The sequence below is a fragment of the Alligator sinensis genome, unplaced genomic scaffold (assembly GCF_000455745.1).
Source record: "Alligator sinensis unplaced genomic scaffold, ASM45574v1 scaffold392_1, whole genome shotgun sequence".
In the NCBI taxonomy this organism is placed as follows: Eukaryota; Metazoa; Chordata; order Crocodylia; family Alligatoridae; genus Alligator; species Alligator sinensis.
Window position 1 is genome coordinate 2,287,791 of NW_005841898.1, and position 18,218 is coordinate 2,306,008.

Sequence of the window (18,218 nt, forward strand, 5' to 3'; positions counted from 1 at the left end):
TTCCAAATGCAGGAAAGTGGCAAGCTACTTTCACTGGAGCTTCAAGGGGGGCAAGATGCTGCAGGACAAACAGGCAGAGCTAAACATCCCACAGCACAAAATCATGCAGGATGTGGAGACTCAGTGAAAATCCACATACCTGATGTTCAAGGGGCTGGTGGAGCAACAGAACGCCATATATGAGATGGCCTTGCTCAGGGAGATTGGGGTCAGCGGCCCCCTTAACAGAGCTGAGTGAGATACCAAGCACTTCCTCAAGACCACTAAGACCCTCAGCGCTGCCGATGCCCTCCTTAGCCAGGTGATCCCTGTAGTGAGGGAACTTCAGAGTGAGATGTAGAGCTTCCAGGGGATCAGTGTTCCTGGCTGGTGAGGTGGCTGAAGAAGGGCATCAGGAAATGGCTTGATCCCTTGTGGTGCAGTACAGCCCATGTGCTGGCCACCATGTGTGACCCAAGGGTGAAGAGTACTGTATGCAGCATCCAAAACCAGAATCAGTGGATGGAGCTGCTGGTGAAGAGAGTCAGGGAGGAAGAACGGTGGAGGCAGGAGGACATAAAAGAGGAGGATCCACTGTCCCATGCCAGCATGCCATCCAGCAGCCTGTCTCCTCCTCCACCGCAAGCACTGCAAATGTGGGCCAAGGGCATGGCTTACATGGTGGGGTCCAGAGGCACCAGACACCACTATTAGGCAGGTAGCACTCAGGCCTTTGTGGCTGCCTATCTCACCAAGGACATGGAGCCACTGTTGTGAGAGCTTTTGGCCTAGTGGGTAAGCCGCAGCCACATGCGGCCAGATCTCACCACGGTTGCTCAGGGACACCTGTCCTGTCCACCAACCAGTGTTCCAAGGGAGAGGGTATTCAGCATTGCTGGGGATGTAGTGACATTCCAATGCACCTCCTTGGATCCTGGTTTGGTGGAGAAGCTGGTGTTCCTGAAGGTGAACCTCCTGCTGCTGGGGTTCCCCAAGCTCCAGGTGCAGATAGAGTGAATGCCACCCTCCTCGCTCCATCTGCACCTATTTCCTTTTCTCATTTTTTAAAACCATTTAATGCCCTGTTGTCAGAGCTGGAGGGGGCACTCACTGCATCACCAGCCAGCAAGGGAGCAACGTGTCCCTGCTGAGCTCCCATGCCAGGATGAACCTGGAGGTCTGGACTGGGGCTATGGGAAAGGGGGAGGCCCCAGGTCCTGGACATAACCACTAAAACTGCACTCTGCCAGGGTTGGAGGCCTGGTGGGACTGCCGGCAGCACAGCAGCCCCAGAAAATGCCAGGACTGAGGATCCCCATGGTGAAAGGCAGGTAGGAGGTGCCATAACCTCCAGCCACCACATGCACGCACACAGTCCTGGCTGGGGAAAGCCCAGACCCATCATATCTTTGAGAGGCCTGAGGCTTGCTGGTTGCAGTAGAGTTCTGAGACTCCAGGTGAGATCAGTTTAGCTGCCTGAGAAGCCAGCTTTCGGGTTGAAAAACCCTTTGTTATGCTGAGGAAGCACCTATAGTTGGTGTGTGTGCTGTTCCTGGATGGAAGGAATAGTAAAGAAGGCAGAGGCTGGTATGCAATGCAGGCAAGAAAGCCAGTCAGTGAAAATGGACATGGAGGCATCAGGGGGTGAGGGACAGGCTGCAGTGGGGGAAAGGGGGATGTAGCAGCACAGGTAAAGGTGGAGAGGTACCTGGGGAGTCAGATGTCTGGCAGGTTGTAGTGTCAGAATTCCACTGTCTATATTGAGTCCATGAGCTTCAGTACCTAGGGGGTTGATAAAGTGCAGTTCATCTGTGAAAAGTGGTTTGTAAATACCCTTTGAGGATCAGGCCTGAGAGACTGGAGACAGGTGGTGTTCTATTCTAGTCTTTGCTAGATTTTTGGTGCGCGCTCATTCTTGTGCGCAGTTGTTGCTTGGTGTCTCCATGTATTTTCCATCAGGGCATCTGTATTGTGAAGATATCTCCATACTGGAGATATTGTTGGCAGGTTTTGTGTGTCTTGTCATGGCATGGCCTGGATCCATTCGGTGTGTTTTGTGCTGTAGGAAGGTGGCTTCTGGTGATGAGGTTAGTGAGGTTTAGTGTTTGTTTGAATTTACAAACCACTTTTCACAGACGAGCCTATGAACTGTACTTCATCAGGGCACAGTTGGTCTACTAAAAGATACCAGATTAGATTGACCCAAAGAACCTTGTCTGCCAGTGCCATGTCCTTAGGCCAACACCTCTAGCACCTGTCTCCGGTCAGCTGAGTGGAAGGACACAGGGCCCTGGGTAGTGGGCACATCTGTGGCTGGGGCTGGCAGGGAGAGTTCTCTGGAAGCTGCTGGAAAAAAAGCTCCTTCAGGAAAGGAAAGAAAGGCTCTAATCTGTGACAGTTTGGCTGCCTGAGATGCTGCTGGTGCTACTATGCTACTTACTAAGTTTTATTACCTGTTGTTATTTAAAGTGGTGGACTGGACTGAGGCTGTACAGGAGGAGGAACCCTCATTGGGGCACACTACTGTGTCATGTAGAGGCACCAGCACCAGCGAGGGTGCACCTTAACACACACACAAAGTCAAACAAGTCACAAGTTTTGCTTGTCAGCAGCTTGAGGTGCAGTTTCCCAGAAACCCCTGCAGCTATCTCCTTGAAACTTGGCAGACGTCATGACATCAGAAGGGTCTCCCATCCCTTCTGTTTGTATCCAAATCTGCCAAAAAATGTCAAAGTTATAGGCAGTTTTGTGCTTCCCCATTATAGCCTATGAGCAAAATGTCAACACAGTGTCGAAACGGTGAAACAGTTTTAACAAAACGAAACTGAACAGTGCTTTGAAATGAAATAAAATTCAAAACTAAATACTGTCCTGTCAAAATGGTGAAATGGAAGTCAAAACAAAAAGGTGCTGTATCTCACAGCCCAACTATCGGTTGCTGCCTCTGGGCTCTCTGAGAATACAGACATCTGTACATTCAGGACTGTTTCAAAAGGGAATGTGCAGCAGATGTAATATTTTAACAGGTATGTGTGGACAAGCCAGGAACAATGTAAATGTAGCAAAGGTGGGCCAATGCTACTTTAATGCTAGATAAAACAGTGCTGAAGTTGGAGCAGTTCTGCTTCATTTGTATTATTCCCAGTTTGTATTATTCCCACCTGTAACTGTTAGAATGTGATCATTGTTGCATAGTTTGGAGCAAAAGGACCCCCACCCTTCCCTCTTAAAATGGCTTTAAATGTATGTGTATTCATGCTCAGAATTATCTTTTGGAACTCCTCAATCTCTGCATAGAAAGCCTAGACGCCTAAACCTGAATCACTTTTCAGGGGCACCTAAGTCCTCCTTACTGACTCCTATACACATGGTCAGAGGTGGTGGTTGGGGTGGTGTTTTAATTAGAGCAGGTCCTGGACAGACACTCTAATTAAAATAGCTCACCATCACATGTATTAAGTTCCTGCACATTTCAAAATGTCTATAGGATACTTTATCTAAAGCTCATTTGACGAGATTTAAATAAAGTGCCCCCATAGCCATTTTGAAATGCGCGGGGACTTAATACACGTGATGGTGAGGTGATGCTGGAGCATTCTAATTAGTACGTGGGGAAGACTCGAATAATAGATTAATCACTGCTCTGGCTCATTCTAATTAGAATGTGAATGAGCACATCTATAAGCACCCAAACCCCTTTGCACTTAACAGCAGGCCAAATAAATGGAGCTCAGCCATAAGGTGTGCTGGAGGTGGCAGTTCTTAAAAATCCCACCACTTGCCAGCTTATTCTCATGCAATACATACTAACAGCAGGTGATATAAATTTCATTTTTTGGCATGATTGGCAGATGGGATAAAATCTCTTTGCTGGCTGAAGGCTGTAGGTTGCTGACCTCCCATTCTAAGCTGTATATACTGCTCAAGCTGGAATGCTAAAGGTCAAGTAGTGCTGGCTGTCATAACTTCCAACTGCTAAATTGCATTAAGAGCAGTTAACAACATGTTAACTACTTTGTTAATAATCCTTTCCCATTTAATCAATCAATTTAAATTCCTTCATGCTTGCTGTTCAGTAGCTGATGGGAGGGAAGAACAACCAAAAGGCATATACAGTCCACATGCTGTTATGGGTTGAGATTTGAATAAGCTTCCTTGTTGCTATTGGCTAGCAGTAGCTTGGAATAAACAAAAGTGTAAATATCAGCTTATGTAGATTGCTGAAAATAACATTTTTTTCAGTTTATTTGCAGTTTAAAATATCAGTAAACAGAAAAATGGGTACTCATCCTTGAGTGCCTTATATCATTAATCCTTTTACATCTTTTAGGGTTTTTTTAAAAACAAAATTTGAGTAACCCTGAAAATAAAATAATGTGTTGCATAAAATGGTTTCATCTTGAAAAAGCTGAAATGAAACATTTTGACTTTTTTGTATTTTTTTTTTCTTTTCAATAAATGAAAAATGTCAGGATAATTGACATGATGTCACCAAATGATTTGGCCAGTTTGAATATGTTTTGTATGACCAGCATTTCAGATTAAATTTTTACACACCTTTAATCAAAATGAGCATTGTACCCAGTGCCTTTTATGCATTTATATGTTTTATCTATTGACTATCTAATATTGAGAAAACACTTGACCTCTGTTTCATTAGTAACACTTTTACATAAATCATATGGGCCTAATGCTGCTGTATTCACATTACTTTAAATTCAGAGTAATGCCACCAGGCCTGGGGATTCTGTATTTATGGTAGTACAAGAAACCCTTGCTATTCGTGGGTTCGGCATTCGTGGTTTGAAATATTCACAAATGCCAAACCCGCATCTTAAATACACTTACAGGAGCTCCTTGGGAACTTTGTGCTTGCCACCACCAGGCTCACACCACAGTTGCACTCCCACCGTCGCCTGTGCAGCCGTGCCCCACCCCCAGCTGCTGCAGACAGCATTCATGAACGCAGTGCCTTATTCATGGATTTCACCATTCGCGGGGATCTTGAGAACGTATCTCCCACAAATGGTGAGGGTCTCCTGTATAGCTAAGAGAAGAAGACAGTCTTACCTAAAATTTTGTTCAGGAAATTCAAGCAAGCACTGTGGATAATTTCCAACACAGAAATAATTGTCTAAGATAGCTGTTTTTCATTTTTCTTTGGCATGGGATTATATTGGCATCTGTCCCAGATAATTTTATATCAAGAATTTGACACATTGAGAATGGCATTGTATAGATGGTTATTTTCTTTTCAAAAAGTCAGTGCACTACAGCAAAAACCCAGCACTTGTATAAAACTCTGCTTAACAAAGATTGTTATAATGCAAGTGGCTAGTTTGGTCTGCAGAGCTTTGATGCATGAGTACATGTTGGCAATGTATGTTTTTTGGTGGGGTGCGGGGGAACAGAGAGGGGTTCGATCCGTATATTGAAGGCTATCTTCTTTCTTCATCATAGCAGGGACCTTTGCTCCGATAAGCAGGGGAGAGCCTTCTTAATAAACATGGGGGCTTGGGAGAGAAAACCTTCAGCTTCTAGAAGGTTATGGTAGAATGGTAGCTGCAGTACCAAACTTCTGGCACCTAGACAACTGCACTCAATGTGGATACCTTTCCCCCTGTAAAAAGGAGACTATTCCAGGAAACTGGTGCTAACTACAAGATTTCTCTTTCCTTCCCTTTCCTCAGCAACAGATGACACAACAGAATGTTGGTCCCAGCCAGAAGGCACTGCCATCCAAGCACCTGGGGCAGGGGCCTGCATTTGAAGTACAGCACCATCCGGATAATGCACACAAGAGGAAGCAACTGATGAAAGAAATGTAGAGATAAGATAAATAGAGAATAGAGAACAAAGGAATGGGCAATGAGAAAGCACAGGTGCATATAAACACACACTTGATTTTTTCCCTCGATTTTTACTGGCAAAAGAGGGAAAGGTAGAAGGAATGGCTTACTAGAGTTTAGGAAGGGGCCCTATACTGTGCTGAAGTTGTCTCAAGCAGAGGAGAATAAGGGTGATGAGTGGCAAAGTTCCAGCACTTTTACTTTCCCAATTTAAGAAACCAATGGGAAATATAATTCTTCAGCTCTCAAAGCTCTCTAAAATGGTATTTTAGGATTAATTTCTTTGATTCCCAGCTTTTCAAGTAATTGAGCATGTTTCATAAGAAGAAGCGCTGCAAGAAAGTTCATGACATCCATTATGTGAAGTACATAGCCCATGCAGATACCTGATTAGACAACTTCTGACCACAGAAGGAAGCATTAAAAACTGCCCAACTGAATGAGATGCTTTATTGTGCCAACCTAAATCTGCTGTTCCCATCAGCACTAATTATAGACAACTAATTCCATTAGCTTCTTAAATACATTTCAAGCTACAGTACTTACAAGCTAAAAGCAACTGCTACCCTGTAATGGAGTTATAGTTTTTATGTCAACCCTTTCATTCCATCCAGTGAAGCACACATAGTATTTGCCTTTAATGTTCCTATGGAATCTAAGGTTTCTCTCTTTTATTTATGCTTGTATTTTATTTACCAGATACTTTCCGAGTAACATCATCAGACCGAAGAAAGAGAGACAAAAAAAAGTTCAAAGAAGAATTGTGGGTAGGAGAGTGATGAGGGAAGCCAGACTGATTTCATCGTCCTTGATAAAGGATAGAAGTCCATAAGGTAAGACACTGTTTATTCTACTTTGCTGAATGTTACTCTGCTTTTTAGAGGTGCGATATTTTCTTTTGCAGTCAGAAAACCGTAAAGTTGGAATTAAATTCAGTATTTTTTCTTTCTATTAAGAAAGGGGACTGAAACCACAAAGTAGAAACGAGGCTGAGTCTAAAACTTTCATCTGATCAAGCTCAACCTTCAGGGGAGTTCAGTTCTATATGGGTCACAGACCTTCTTGCATTTCAGACATGTCTATGAAATACAAAACCTACTTTAGTCACAGCATTGTAAATTTCTCTCAGGTTTATGACCTTGTTGCATAATGGGCTTAAGTTCCCAAGCAGTAAATGTCTTTAGGAAAATAGCATTGTACAGGTGTTATTTCTTAAGCGTCATATCTTGATAGATTATTTATGTTGAAAGGTATCCTACTCTTCTAATGCTCTTATTGAAGTCAATGAAGGTTTCTCAAGAAATTAAAAGCAGATAGTTATTAGAAGGGTTAAACATGAGGGTCAAATCGTGTCTGCCATTTGCATTTGGGAACACACAAACCCAGTAATTTGAATGATAGCTTTTCAGTCAAGTGGGAAGCATCATGCTTGGGAGAGGCCAAATAAGGAGACTTTCACTTATGATATTTTTTTGTCACTGTTCCTTGTAGAGTGAGGTCAACATTATAGAAGTTAATATCTGTTTTGAAAACTGCGTGAAGAAACAGTTAGTATAACAGGGCATGAATCGCTGTTGTGTAGCCCAGCCCCAAATCCATGGCATAAAAAGATCTCTACCTGAGACAAAAAGGTTATAAGTTGCTTAGTTTACAAGATGTGTAAAAGGTTGTAATGGTTCCTTACAATGACAGGGAAAAGTTTGTAACACATGTTAGAGTTGGCTATGGTGGCAAAGAACCATCATTTAAAGTCATCTCAGAGAAATCCAAATCCAGTTTTTAAGTGGGGATTGTTTTGGTGGCAAAGCTATATGCTAAATAGTATGTTTTGACTGGTGACTGGATACACCACATACTTCGTGTGTTTTAGGCAAAGAGTACTGTTAGGTTATTATATGGTTAATTCTCAAAATTGCCTTTGTTTCTCTCTGGAGGCCTTTGAAGTGACTTGGAGTTGTTTCAATCCAGGTTAGAAGCCAAAAAACACAGACATGGCCATAAAAATGCTGGGAAAAGTGAACCAAAGGTCAACCCAGAAAATGAATGGAAAAGCTTGGCAGTGAAGGCTTCCAAAGAAAGCAAATGAGTATCCAGGAATGGAGGCTTTTCAGACACGTTCCAATGGGGAACTGGCAGTATCACTGTGCTGTGACTGTATTCCCTAAGAAACAAGGATTACTACCTTTTTCAGTATAAGAAGTCTCAGAACCTATTGTCATGCTATACTGTGGAATGTACAAATTTTGTTTTGTGTGTCAATTTCTTGCAACAAATTTGTAAGCATTTTAAAGGACTTACAAGCAAGAAAGGAAAGGAAGTCTAAATTTAGAAGGAAGTAGAAATTAAGAATTAGTAGCAAACGGAAAGGAAAATGAATGCCAGACACAGAGAAAGAGAGAGAGAGACTTGTGACTTTTTAAACATTTATGATACAAGTTTAAAAACAAATGGTGAAAGTGCAAAGGTATGTGGCCCTCCTAGGGGACATGCATGAAACACTTGTGACAAAAGAGAGAGAGAAATGTATAGTACAAGTTTTTCAGCTGGGATGCCACAGAGTAAGCCCTGCCGATCCCCTTCCCCTGCCTGATCCTTTGATCTCCTCTCTCCTCCCTTCCTGATCTGTTGCTCTGCTCTCTCCTACTTGGCTGACCAATTCCTCTATTCTTCTCCCTACCTTATCTACGTTGATCTTCCTCCTCTCTACCAAACAAGATGATGGTGCATACTGTTTGTGGCATGTGTGCTGTGGTTTGGCCACCTCTCTGAATCAAGGGAAAGTAGTTGTACTACAAAATAACATTTGACTTGCTGCATCCCTTTGTGCATGGTACTAAGATTTCTGAGGACATATCCCATGGTTCTTACAAGCACAGTGAGCTGGACCTATGAAATTCTGTCAGAATGTATTGTGGGAGAATTTATCTGTCCTTTCTGATATCTGAAAATTAAATTAACTTGGTCAAATAGTGATATAAATGCAATCTATATAACTTTCACTTTCAGGAAGCTGATAGAGGACTTAAGCAGAGTACATAAACACTCAACTTGTGATTTTGCAGATTTCACAGAAATCATTCAATTGGGCAACATCCATGCTACTTGGGTGGGGGAAGGGGACTTACTAAAAATAAAATGCTGTCTTCCCAGAGGGAGCCAGCAGTCTTCATGGCTGCTGCATCCCAGCTGTGCCACCCATTGCGGGCAGAGGGGGCTGCCAGCATGAAGGGGAGCAGGCAAGATGGCTGCTTCTGTTGTCCCCAAAGGACAGTGAGTTCGTGCCCGGTGCGCTTGTGCCAATAAACACACAGGGGTGAAGGATCCAACTTAACCTTTATTTCCTGCGCAGAAAATGGTGCTTGGCAATCGTTCGCAAAGCAAGCACCCCCACCCCAGTGGGCGTCTGCCTTATATAGCTAAGTAACAGGTTAAACTTGCTGATGTGATGAAATGTGTAGCAAGCCCAGCAAGTAACCCCCCTTCCAGCTCCCCCCCCGAGCTGATTTTCCAGTCCATGAAACCTATGTTCTACCAGTGGTCCAGAGGAGAGGAACAAAAGGAGTCTTATTTTTTTGGGGTCAGCATGAACCTCAGCAGTTTAACTTATGTCTGGTTAGCAGTAGTTCCAAATAACTATTTTTTAAGTTTGTGTGCCTTGACAGCACACAGTGTACCATTATTTGTTTGAGTGGAGTTTTAATACAGCAACAAGAAAGAGAAAAATCCAGAAGAATAAGATTGCAAACCCACAAAACTTAGCACTCAGTGCAGATATCTCATCTGTATCCAGGTGTTTTTTAAACATCGTGTGGGCTGGATTGTGTTACATTCTAGTGGTCTTCCACTACAGTGAGAAAATAACTGTGTTCTGCATACTGCAGGTGGGCCAGCCCTAGTAGATGTACAATTGCATGTACGTGTTATCTGGAAATCTACTGTAAGAGATGTTCTTGGATTGTGTGTGCAGGATATTTCAGTCTTTTTAATTTTAATCATGCTCTTCTCTAACAGTATTACTACTTGATTCTAAAGTAATACCTGATACTATGTTCCTTTCCAGTACTAGACTGGAATTACACTGGCAAATGTTAAATCATATGCTATGTGTAGTAGTGAAACTGTATTTGTTCCTAACGCTCTTTGACAAAATTGGTACCTCAGTTGTGTAGCTAGGGAATGCCCCCTTCCTTTGCTCCCCCTCCCCCTGCACCCTTCCACAGGCTTCCTTACTAACGATGTGCAAAATAATTTCCTGCAATACAAACTTTTCAAAGGTCAATAGGGAGGAGAAAATTAGTACAATGGTGTTACCACAGGGTAAAAGAGCCAAGGTGCTAGAAAATAACTCTGAGTGGGAACTATAGGTAGGCATGAGAGAGAGATAGAAAGAGAATGAGAGAAAACTTAAATAAAGGGGTGGGAAGGAGGGAAGGCTATGAAAAATATGTGTGCATAGCTTAAAAATGATAAAGGGGAGAATTCATCAAGACCCACTCTAGAATATGAGAAAAATTAAAGTGAAAACACTGAAATGTATGGACAATATCCATTCTGAAGGCATTAATATACATGAAAATAGGCAGTGTCATATGGACACATGGCTCACAAAAGAATGATGAGGATGTGGATAGTTTCATCACCATCCAGAGAAACTTCTAATCTCTCCAACTGGAGTTGTGTAAGAATTGTAGTTAGTCCTGCAAAATGTGTTGCTCCACTTGCTGGAACAATCACATCTGCATAGCTGGCAGGTGTGTGGAACCAAATGAGTTACATAATTAAATGAGTGTACAGATAGCAGCCCTTTGCACCTCAGAAGGATGGCAGAGTACTAATAGTCGCAACTCATCAGCTGAAAGCAGTGGCCTCAGCAAGAATGGAGAACAAACTACCAGCAGCTGTATAAACAAAGGGTTGACAACAAGTTTTTGTAATGGGTTTTGAACTTGGTCAACCCTGACCACACAAGCAGGACTATTAAATTCAGTGCTGGGTGAGAGTGAGGATAGAATGCAACAAGAAACGTTTGCTTCCTCTTACCAATCTGGCTGAATCTCCCAACACTTTAGATTGATATCAGACAGGGAAAGTGATCAGGAAGCAACCTGTCTGTGTAGCCCGCTGATGAGGACACTCCCTTGTGTCTGGGCAGTCCCAGCTTCTTGGCCCCCCTCCCAGGTTATTTATGTTTTTTATCCAGTGATTGTCTCATGTCAAATTTATAAATCATCCTGGGAATAGGAACAGGAACTGTGTACTGCCCTGACCCAGTGCAGTGCAATCATTGCTGGGATTATAGAATTAAACTCCCACTTCCTTGTTCTTATTCTGGCCTGATGAATCTTAACATTTCTTTATGCACAGTGGCTCAGTTTCAACAGCGTGAGTAATGGGTTCCCTCCTACTATCCTTCCCCCTCATCTTCCAAGCTATTCTACAATCTGATGGTTAAGACATTTTCATGGGACCTGTGGGTTTGTGTCCCCTCAGGCTGGGGACCTGTAACTCGGGTCTTCCACTTCTAGAGTAAATGTTCTTACCAGTATGCTATTATGCAAAACATAGGTACCCACAGAGGTGTCGGGGCAGGACTTTTGACTGAAAGGCTAGGTACAGATATTTAAAAAGCCTGAGGCAGAATGGATATAAGTTAAGTTGTTTTCTGTAAGCGGTGTAGTTTAGATCAGTAACAAACAAAACACATATTTGCCTGGGGGAGGGGGGGCACAAATCTCAGACTTGATTCTGCCATTTTTAAACTAGTCTGTGTGTGTCAAACTTTTGTTCCGTTACAGGTATAGACTGGTTTCTGATCACTTATACCGGTCAAAGTGAAATATCTGTATGTGGCCAAAGTGACCATGGCTGCTGTGCTCAGTACTGAATTTAGGCATGCTTTAAGTATCTACAGCAGATCAGCCCTCTCAAGGAGCTTAGGTGAAATTCAGGCCCTGCCATTCTCCATTTTCACTTGCAGGAGAGCTTAGGTAGAAGTTAGGCATCTCATCTCCCAGAATTGTGCGCTGTTGTGCATGCATGGATGTCTAAGTTCAGACATCTAGCGATTCTAGTTTCGAGCCAAAATTTAGGTGCCTAAGCTGTTTGTGGCTGCTAGTAGTTTGGATCACTTTCTGTGACTTAGGCCCCTGGCACATATTACATTTATGGTGAGATTAACATGTCTAAAAACTGAATGTGCTCCTAGGCTGCACATGTATTTTTTTTAAAGGTCCCAGTCTGGGAGCCCTTGAGTTTGCAGTTATTAGGCAGGCAGAGTGGACTGACCTCTCCTGACTAACACTTGCAAACCTGTACACCAGGCTCGCTGCTGGCAGTCATGGTATTTGATCTGATTCCTGATCCTAAAAATTGTGCCTTGTGTCATGTGCATGTGGCATGGCAGGAGGCATGATTGTTGCAATTGGGGATCATATCCTGTTGTAACATTTAGTGAACTCTGCCAGCCCCCTCAGGAATTCCACTTAAGTTCTGTTTAGGTGCCTAGATAACAATCTGGATATGGTCCTTTGAAATACAGCTTTCTTTTGTGTAGACAGGGCCTCCTGGTTCTTTTAGAAACTAATATTAAAACACCTATTCATCAACAGTTTATAGACAAACAATCTACAAAGCCAACCATACACAGAGCATTCTGCTTAACACAGATGCCTCTCTATGTATCTCTTTGTCTCTATTAAAGAGAATGCTTCATTAACATAAGACATCATGTAGTGTAAACAGTAATGTGGTTATCTGTTGAGCTGCCGTCTGCAGAACTGTTGGGCAGAGCTAATGTACTTTGTATATGTTTTGTCTCATGCTTGTGCAATACAGATTTTAGGAAATGCTAACAAAACCATGGAAGGTACCTAGGTTGCCATAAAGGTAGGCTAGGGCAGTGATGGAGAATGACAAGTAGGCTGTCTGAACAGGTCTGAATTTTGCAAGCTTGCCAAGCTTTTTTAAGAAAACAATAGACAGCCTTGTCAAAGCTGCCCAACTCTAGCTATATCAGGTTGCCCCATTTATTGTTCTTTTAACATCTTTAGTAACATTAATTAAACTCTTTTTTGTAGCTGACAGCTTGGAGGGATCAGGAGGCACTGAGGGGACATAAAGGGAAAGAAGCAGGTGAGTTTCCTCTTACGCTCCCAGTTCCTATGTTGTGATTCAAGAAACATAAGCAGTATGTAATCTTAGTTGCCTGACATTCATCTAATTATTCTCTCTTTGCTCAGCTGTTTTTGTACTGTGACAAATTAAGATCACACCTAAAAAATGCTGTCAAACTCAATCAATGGCCTATTGTTTGTCATACTGAAATAGGATTGATGTTAAACTTCTATCGATTAATACAAGGTGACATATTAAGAATTATTGATTTAGTCCTAAAATAAGATGATGAAGCATAAAGTACAACATAATGGAAAAAATTCCCGAACAGGGGTATTTTGTAGGAGAAGGGGGGAAAAAGGATAGTTTTTATAACTATGTATCTGCATATATAGGCGAAAGTGGTACAGTGATCCTTTCATTTCAAAGCAGCTGAATCAGCCTTAGATTGTTGTTCCTGTACATTATTTTGAATGACATATTGTAAAATAAATCTATGACACCTTTATACGCTGTCTTGCTGAGATTGCAGCATTAGACAAGTTTAATAGATTTTTATTACAAGAGAAAAAAGCTGTATTACAATTTTTTTCATAAATTGTTGTCATAAATATACAAACACTATAGACCCAGTTCATCAAAGGAACCTTTGTGTTTATTGCACATTTTGCTCCTTGTAGTTCCTTTGCCCAAGACTCCTGCTCTACTATGAAAGCACAGTTCAAAAAGACAGATATTCCTGTGTTACAAGCTTGGGTGTTTGGTCTATGGAAGGGAATTTGGCAATGGCCACAGATATCTGCAAAAATCGGACACAGTACAATCTCTGTGCAGAATCCTTTCATTGTTTACTCTGTACCTTAACTTGGCTTGGCATGATGTGCAGAGCAGTGCTAACCAAAGGTATTTGATAATAAATTATCTTTCTCTCATGGCACATTTATTAGAATATCTTTCATCCTGATTTTAATGTGTTTTCAGTGTGTACAAAGTTTGCCTCATCTGTTAATGACCTAAAAACACCCCTTCCTCCCACCTCTAACCACAAGCAGGCTACTGTGCCTGAAACCTAGAACTGTTTTACACTGCTGAAGTCAGCTAGAATAATTTCTGCTGTGGTCTGGGAATCGTCTGTAACACTCAGCAAGACCAGGTGGTACAAAAGTTCCAAGTTTACCTTGAAGACAGAAGTAGTGTTCAGAAATGCTTTCTACTGGCCAAGAGATTGCGTTGCTTCCAGACTTTCCAGATGTTTACAGACTCTCATCAGAGACAGCCTAAGATACTGTAATGCACTTGAAGAAGCTAGGGCAAAGTGGCATCTCAGGGTCAGGGTGCCTGTACACATGTGGGGAGGCTGCTCCAATGCATTGTAATTACAGCATGTCAGAGCAGACTTGATTAACTGAGTCTGCTGGAGCATGCTCCAGCCAGCTTCCATGTCTCATGCATCAGTGTCCCCACGCTTCCAAAATGGTAGTGTGGGTGTTTTAACTAAAGCTCATTCAATGAGTTGTAGTTAAAGTGTCCGTGCCACCATTTTGAAGCATGGGGATGCTGATACATGAGACACTGTGGGCACTTTAGGTGCCCCCTCCTTCCCCACCCACCCCTGGATCACATTTAAAAACACCCTTGGAGACTAACTGGTTCAGAGAGGCATGTGCTTTCATAGGCAACATCCTACTTTGTCAGACACTATGAATGGAGTACGAGAAAGAAAGAGTTTAAATTTTTATAAAGTGAATCAGGACCTGACTTACTTTGATATTCACACTAGGAAGAATTTGGTGGCACAGAATAATATAATTGTATTGATATTGTTGTCCCCAAAGGACAGTGAGTTCGTGCCCGGTGCGCTTGTGCCAATAAATACACAGGGGTGAAGGATCCAACTTAACCTTTATTTCCTGCGCAGAAAATGGTGCTTGGCAATCGTTCGCAAAGCAAGCACCCCCACCCCAGTGGGCGTCTGCCTTATATAGCTACGTAACAGGTTAAACCTGCTGATGTGATGACATGTATAGCAAGCCCAGCAAGTAAACCCCCCACCAGCCCCCCCCCAAGTAACCCCCCTTCCAGCTCCAGAACTTTGTTGATACAGCTTTTCCTCTAGCGAGGCCAGCAATTACAGCAACTACGCAACAAGCAATCTCCCCCAGCCTAAACAATCTACTGTATGCCCTTGGTTAGTTAAAATACTTTTTTTCAGAACACGAAGCTGTTCCTGAAGTAGAAAATGCATAGTAAAAGTTCAAGGGATCTCTGCTGGACATGGCTTCCAGCCCTACCTCTGTCCCTAGGGGTTTAGCCAGGTGCCCCTGAAACAAGGGGTACTTATCACTTCCGCCACTCCTTGCTGCTGATGGGCTGAGGGGGCTGCCTGTCATGTGACCCTGCCCCTCTCCACCAATCAGCAGCAAGGGGCAGGGCCACATGACAGTCCTTTCAGCCAATCAGTGGTGAGGAGTAGAGCCATATGATGGACAGCCCTCTTAACCAATCAGTGGTAGGAGACAGGGCCACTGGGGCTCCTTGGCCAATCAGAGGCATGGGGGGGCTGCCATAATATGGCCATGAAAATCACAGTTAGCCCTGTGACTAGGCCACAAAACTGGCCACCTGCCTCCTCATTTTGGGTAGACCCTGGACATGAGACATGACAGTGAGCATTTCCACAGTATGAGAAAGAGTGGAGTGCCTTAAGGGAAGCATGCAAGCATAGGAAAAGAGAGAACTTGGTAACTGAGGGAAAGCACTGGTGATCTAACAACATATGAATAGCCTAGATCAGGGTGGACAATTACTTGGGACTGAGGGCCACAAAGGGAGTTTGCTGCAGTCCAAGTCAACACCCCCACCCTGCAACAACTCACCAAAACTCCCTATGGGCTTGTAGGCAGGCCAGGAGTAGTGCTTAGGAGTGAGATGAGAGGGCAAGGCTGGGATAATTGGGCCAGATCTTGGAGCGGTGACAGCTCAGGACCAGAGCCATGATCCACTCCCTCATGCCCCTGCCCTGGGGGTGCATGGGTGCATGTATGTGTAAGAGGGTTGCCTAGGCGCTAGGTTCTGGGAGCCAGTTGGCAGTGAGAGGAGGGAGCAGGGGTGGGGAGCTCATGCAGCAGAGCTTGCCTAGGCAGTGCAGTCTGTGGATGCCCCTGCAAACCTCTACATGGGACCAAGCCCCAACAGGTCCTGCCTGGGCAGCCTGTGCCACACTCCTGCCCATGCCCATTAGCTGAGCCCCAACCTGGCCCTAGTCCTGACCCTTGCCAGTGTGCAATTTCCGGTAGGGCTGCTCCTGATGAGGCTGCAGCTGGCCAGATGCTGCTCTCCTACCTTTACCTCCAGCTAGCTGTGGCTTCTGTCCCAGCTGCTCATCATGCCAAGTGACAGGAGTGGTTGGAAGGCAGCTGGGAACTGGAGCTGAAGCCCTGCATGCTGAAGCAGGAGCCACCTTGCTGAAATTCTGCCCCCTTGAAGTTGTGCAGGAGCAGAAGGAGGAGCCACAGCTAGAGGCAAGGGGAGCAGAGCACCACTTGGTTGGCTGCAGCCACACCAGGAACAGCCCCATCAGAAGCTTTGTGTGCTGGCTGGGGCCAGGGCCAGGGCTGGGGTCTGGGCTGGCAGATGCAGCTGAGAGTGTGGCACAGACTGCCCCAGTAACAGCGGGCAGGGCTCAGCCCCATGTGGAGTGCTGTGGGGGCAGCTGTGGGCCAGATCCGTAGGCTGGATCTGGCCTGTGGGCCATATTTTGCCCACCCTGGCCTAGATGGTGTCTGTGCTACAAAGGTGTCATGTCATGTTGGTAGTTGACAGGCTGTGCTAATTTGATTTACTCTATATAATCTCTTGGACCACCAACATGCTTGGTGGTCCAACAACTTATGAATAGCCTAGATCAGGGTGGACAATTACTTGGGCCCAAGGGCCACATAGGGAGTTTGCTGCAGTCCAAGTCAACACCCCAACACTGCAACGATTCACCAAAACTCCCTATGGGCTTGTAGGCAGGTCAGGAGTAGTACTCAGGAGTGGGATGAGAGGGCAAGGCAAAATGAGAGTGTGGCACAGGCTGCCCCAGTGAGAGCAGACAGGTTTTGGCCCCATGTGGAAGATCATATTTGTGGAGGATCATATCTGTGGGAATCCAGCAGGAAAAATAATGCAGCAGGGAAACCAGCATGGATTTGTAGCAGGTAGATCATGCCTGACCAGTTTGGTTTTGTTTTATGACAGGGTCACAAAATGCTTAGATGCAGGAGTAGAGGTGGATGTCATTTTATTGGACTTTAGCAAGGCCTTCAATATGGTATCTCATCCTATTCTCATAAATAAATTAAGAGGCTGTGACAGGTGTTTACACAGTCCGGTAGGTGGCAAATTGGCTTAGCGGTTGCGCCCAGAGAGTGGTAATAGATGGGTCAGTATCAACCTGAAAGGATGTGGGTAGTGGGGGTCCCACAGGGTTTGTTCCTTGGACCTGTACTCTTCAATAACTTCATCAGTGACTTGGATGTGGGTGTGAAGTGTACTTTGTCTAAGTTTGTGGATGATACTAAATTGTGCGGTGAAGTGCACAAACCAGAGGGTAGGGAACTAGTGCAGAGTGCCGCACCTAGGGCACAAAAATATCCAGCACACCTACTGCCTGGGAAGTGACCCTTTTAGCATCCCTGAAGCGAAAAGGGATCTTGGAGTCATAGTGGACTCCAAGATGAACATGAGTCATCAGTGTGATAAAATCATCAGCAAAGCTAACTGCACTTTATCATGCATTAGCAGAGGCATGACAAATAGATCCAAGGAGATGATACTTCCCCTTTATGCGGCATTGGTCAGACTGCAGTTGGAGTACCACGTCCAGTTTTTGGTGCTGTACTTCAAGAAGGATGTTGATAGACTCAAGAGGGTCCAGAGGAGGGCCACTCGTATGGTTAGAGGCTTACAGGACAAGTTGTATGAGGAGAGACCTCTTCATGATCTGGTCCAGGATCTTGACCTCTTCAGCCTCCACAAGAGAAGGCTGAGAAGTGATCTTGTGGCTGCCTACAAATTCATTAGGGGGATGCAGCAAGGGATCAGAGATGCTCTGTTCACCAGGGCGCCTCTTGGGGTAACAAGGAACAATGGTCTCCAGCTGACAGAGAGCAGATTTAAGTTAGATATCAGGCAAAACTTCTTCACAGTATGGGCGGCCAAAATTTGAAATGGGCTTCCAAGGGAGGTGGTGCTCTCCCCTGCCTTGGGGGTCTTTAAGAGAAGGCTGGATAG

At 44.2% G+C, this 18,218-nt stretch overlaps 1 long non-coding RNA gene across 3 annotated transcripts in view; it reads left to right on the top strand.

Moving 5' to 3' along the window:
- Positions 1 to 5,675: 5,675 nt before the first annotated feature.
- Positions 5,676 to 18,218, top strand: part of LOC102382544 — a 102,151-nt gene continuing 89,608 nt past the window's right edge. Inside the window, exons 1-2 of one of the 3 annotated variants that reach the window (XR_323198.1) lie at positions 5,676 to 5,861; positions 6,528 to 6,661. This is a non-coding gene — a long non-coding RNA (uncharacterized LOC102382544). Of the gene's footprint in view, positions 5,862 to 6,024; positions 6,092 to 6,345; positions 6,398 to 6,527; positions 6,662 to 18,218 lie in introns of those variants that run through there. The other 2 variants (XR_323199.3, XR_323197.1) reach the window with 2 other exon arrangements.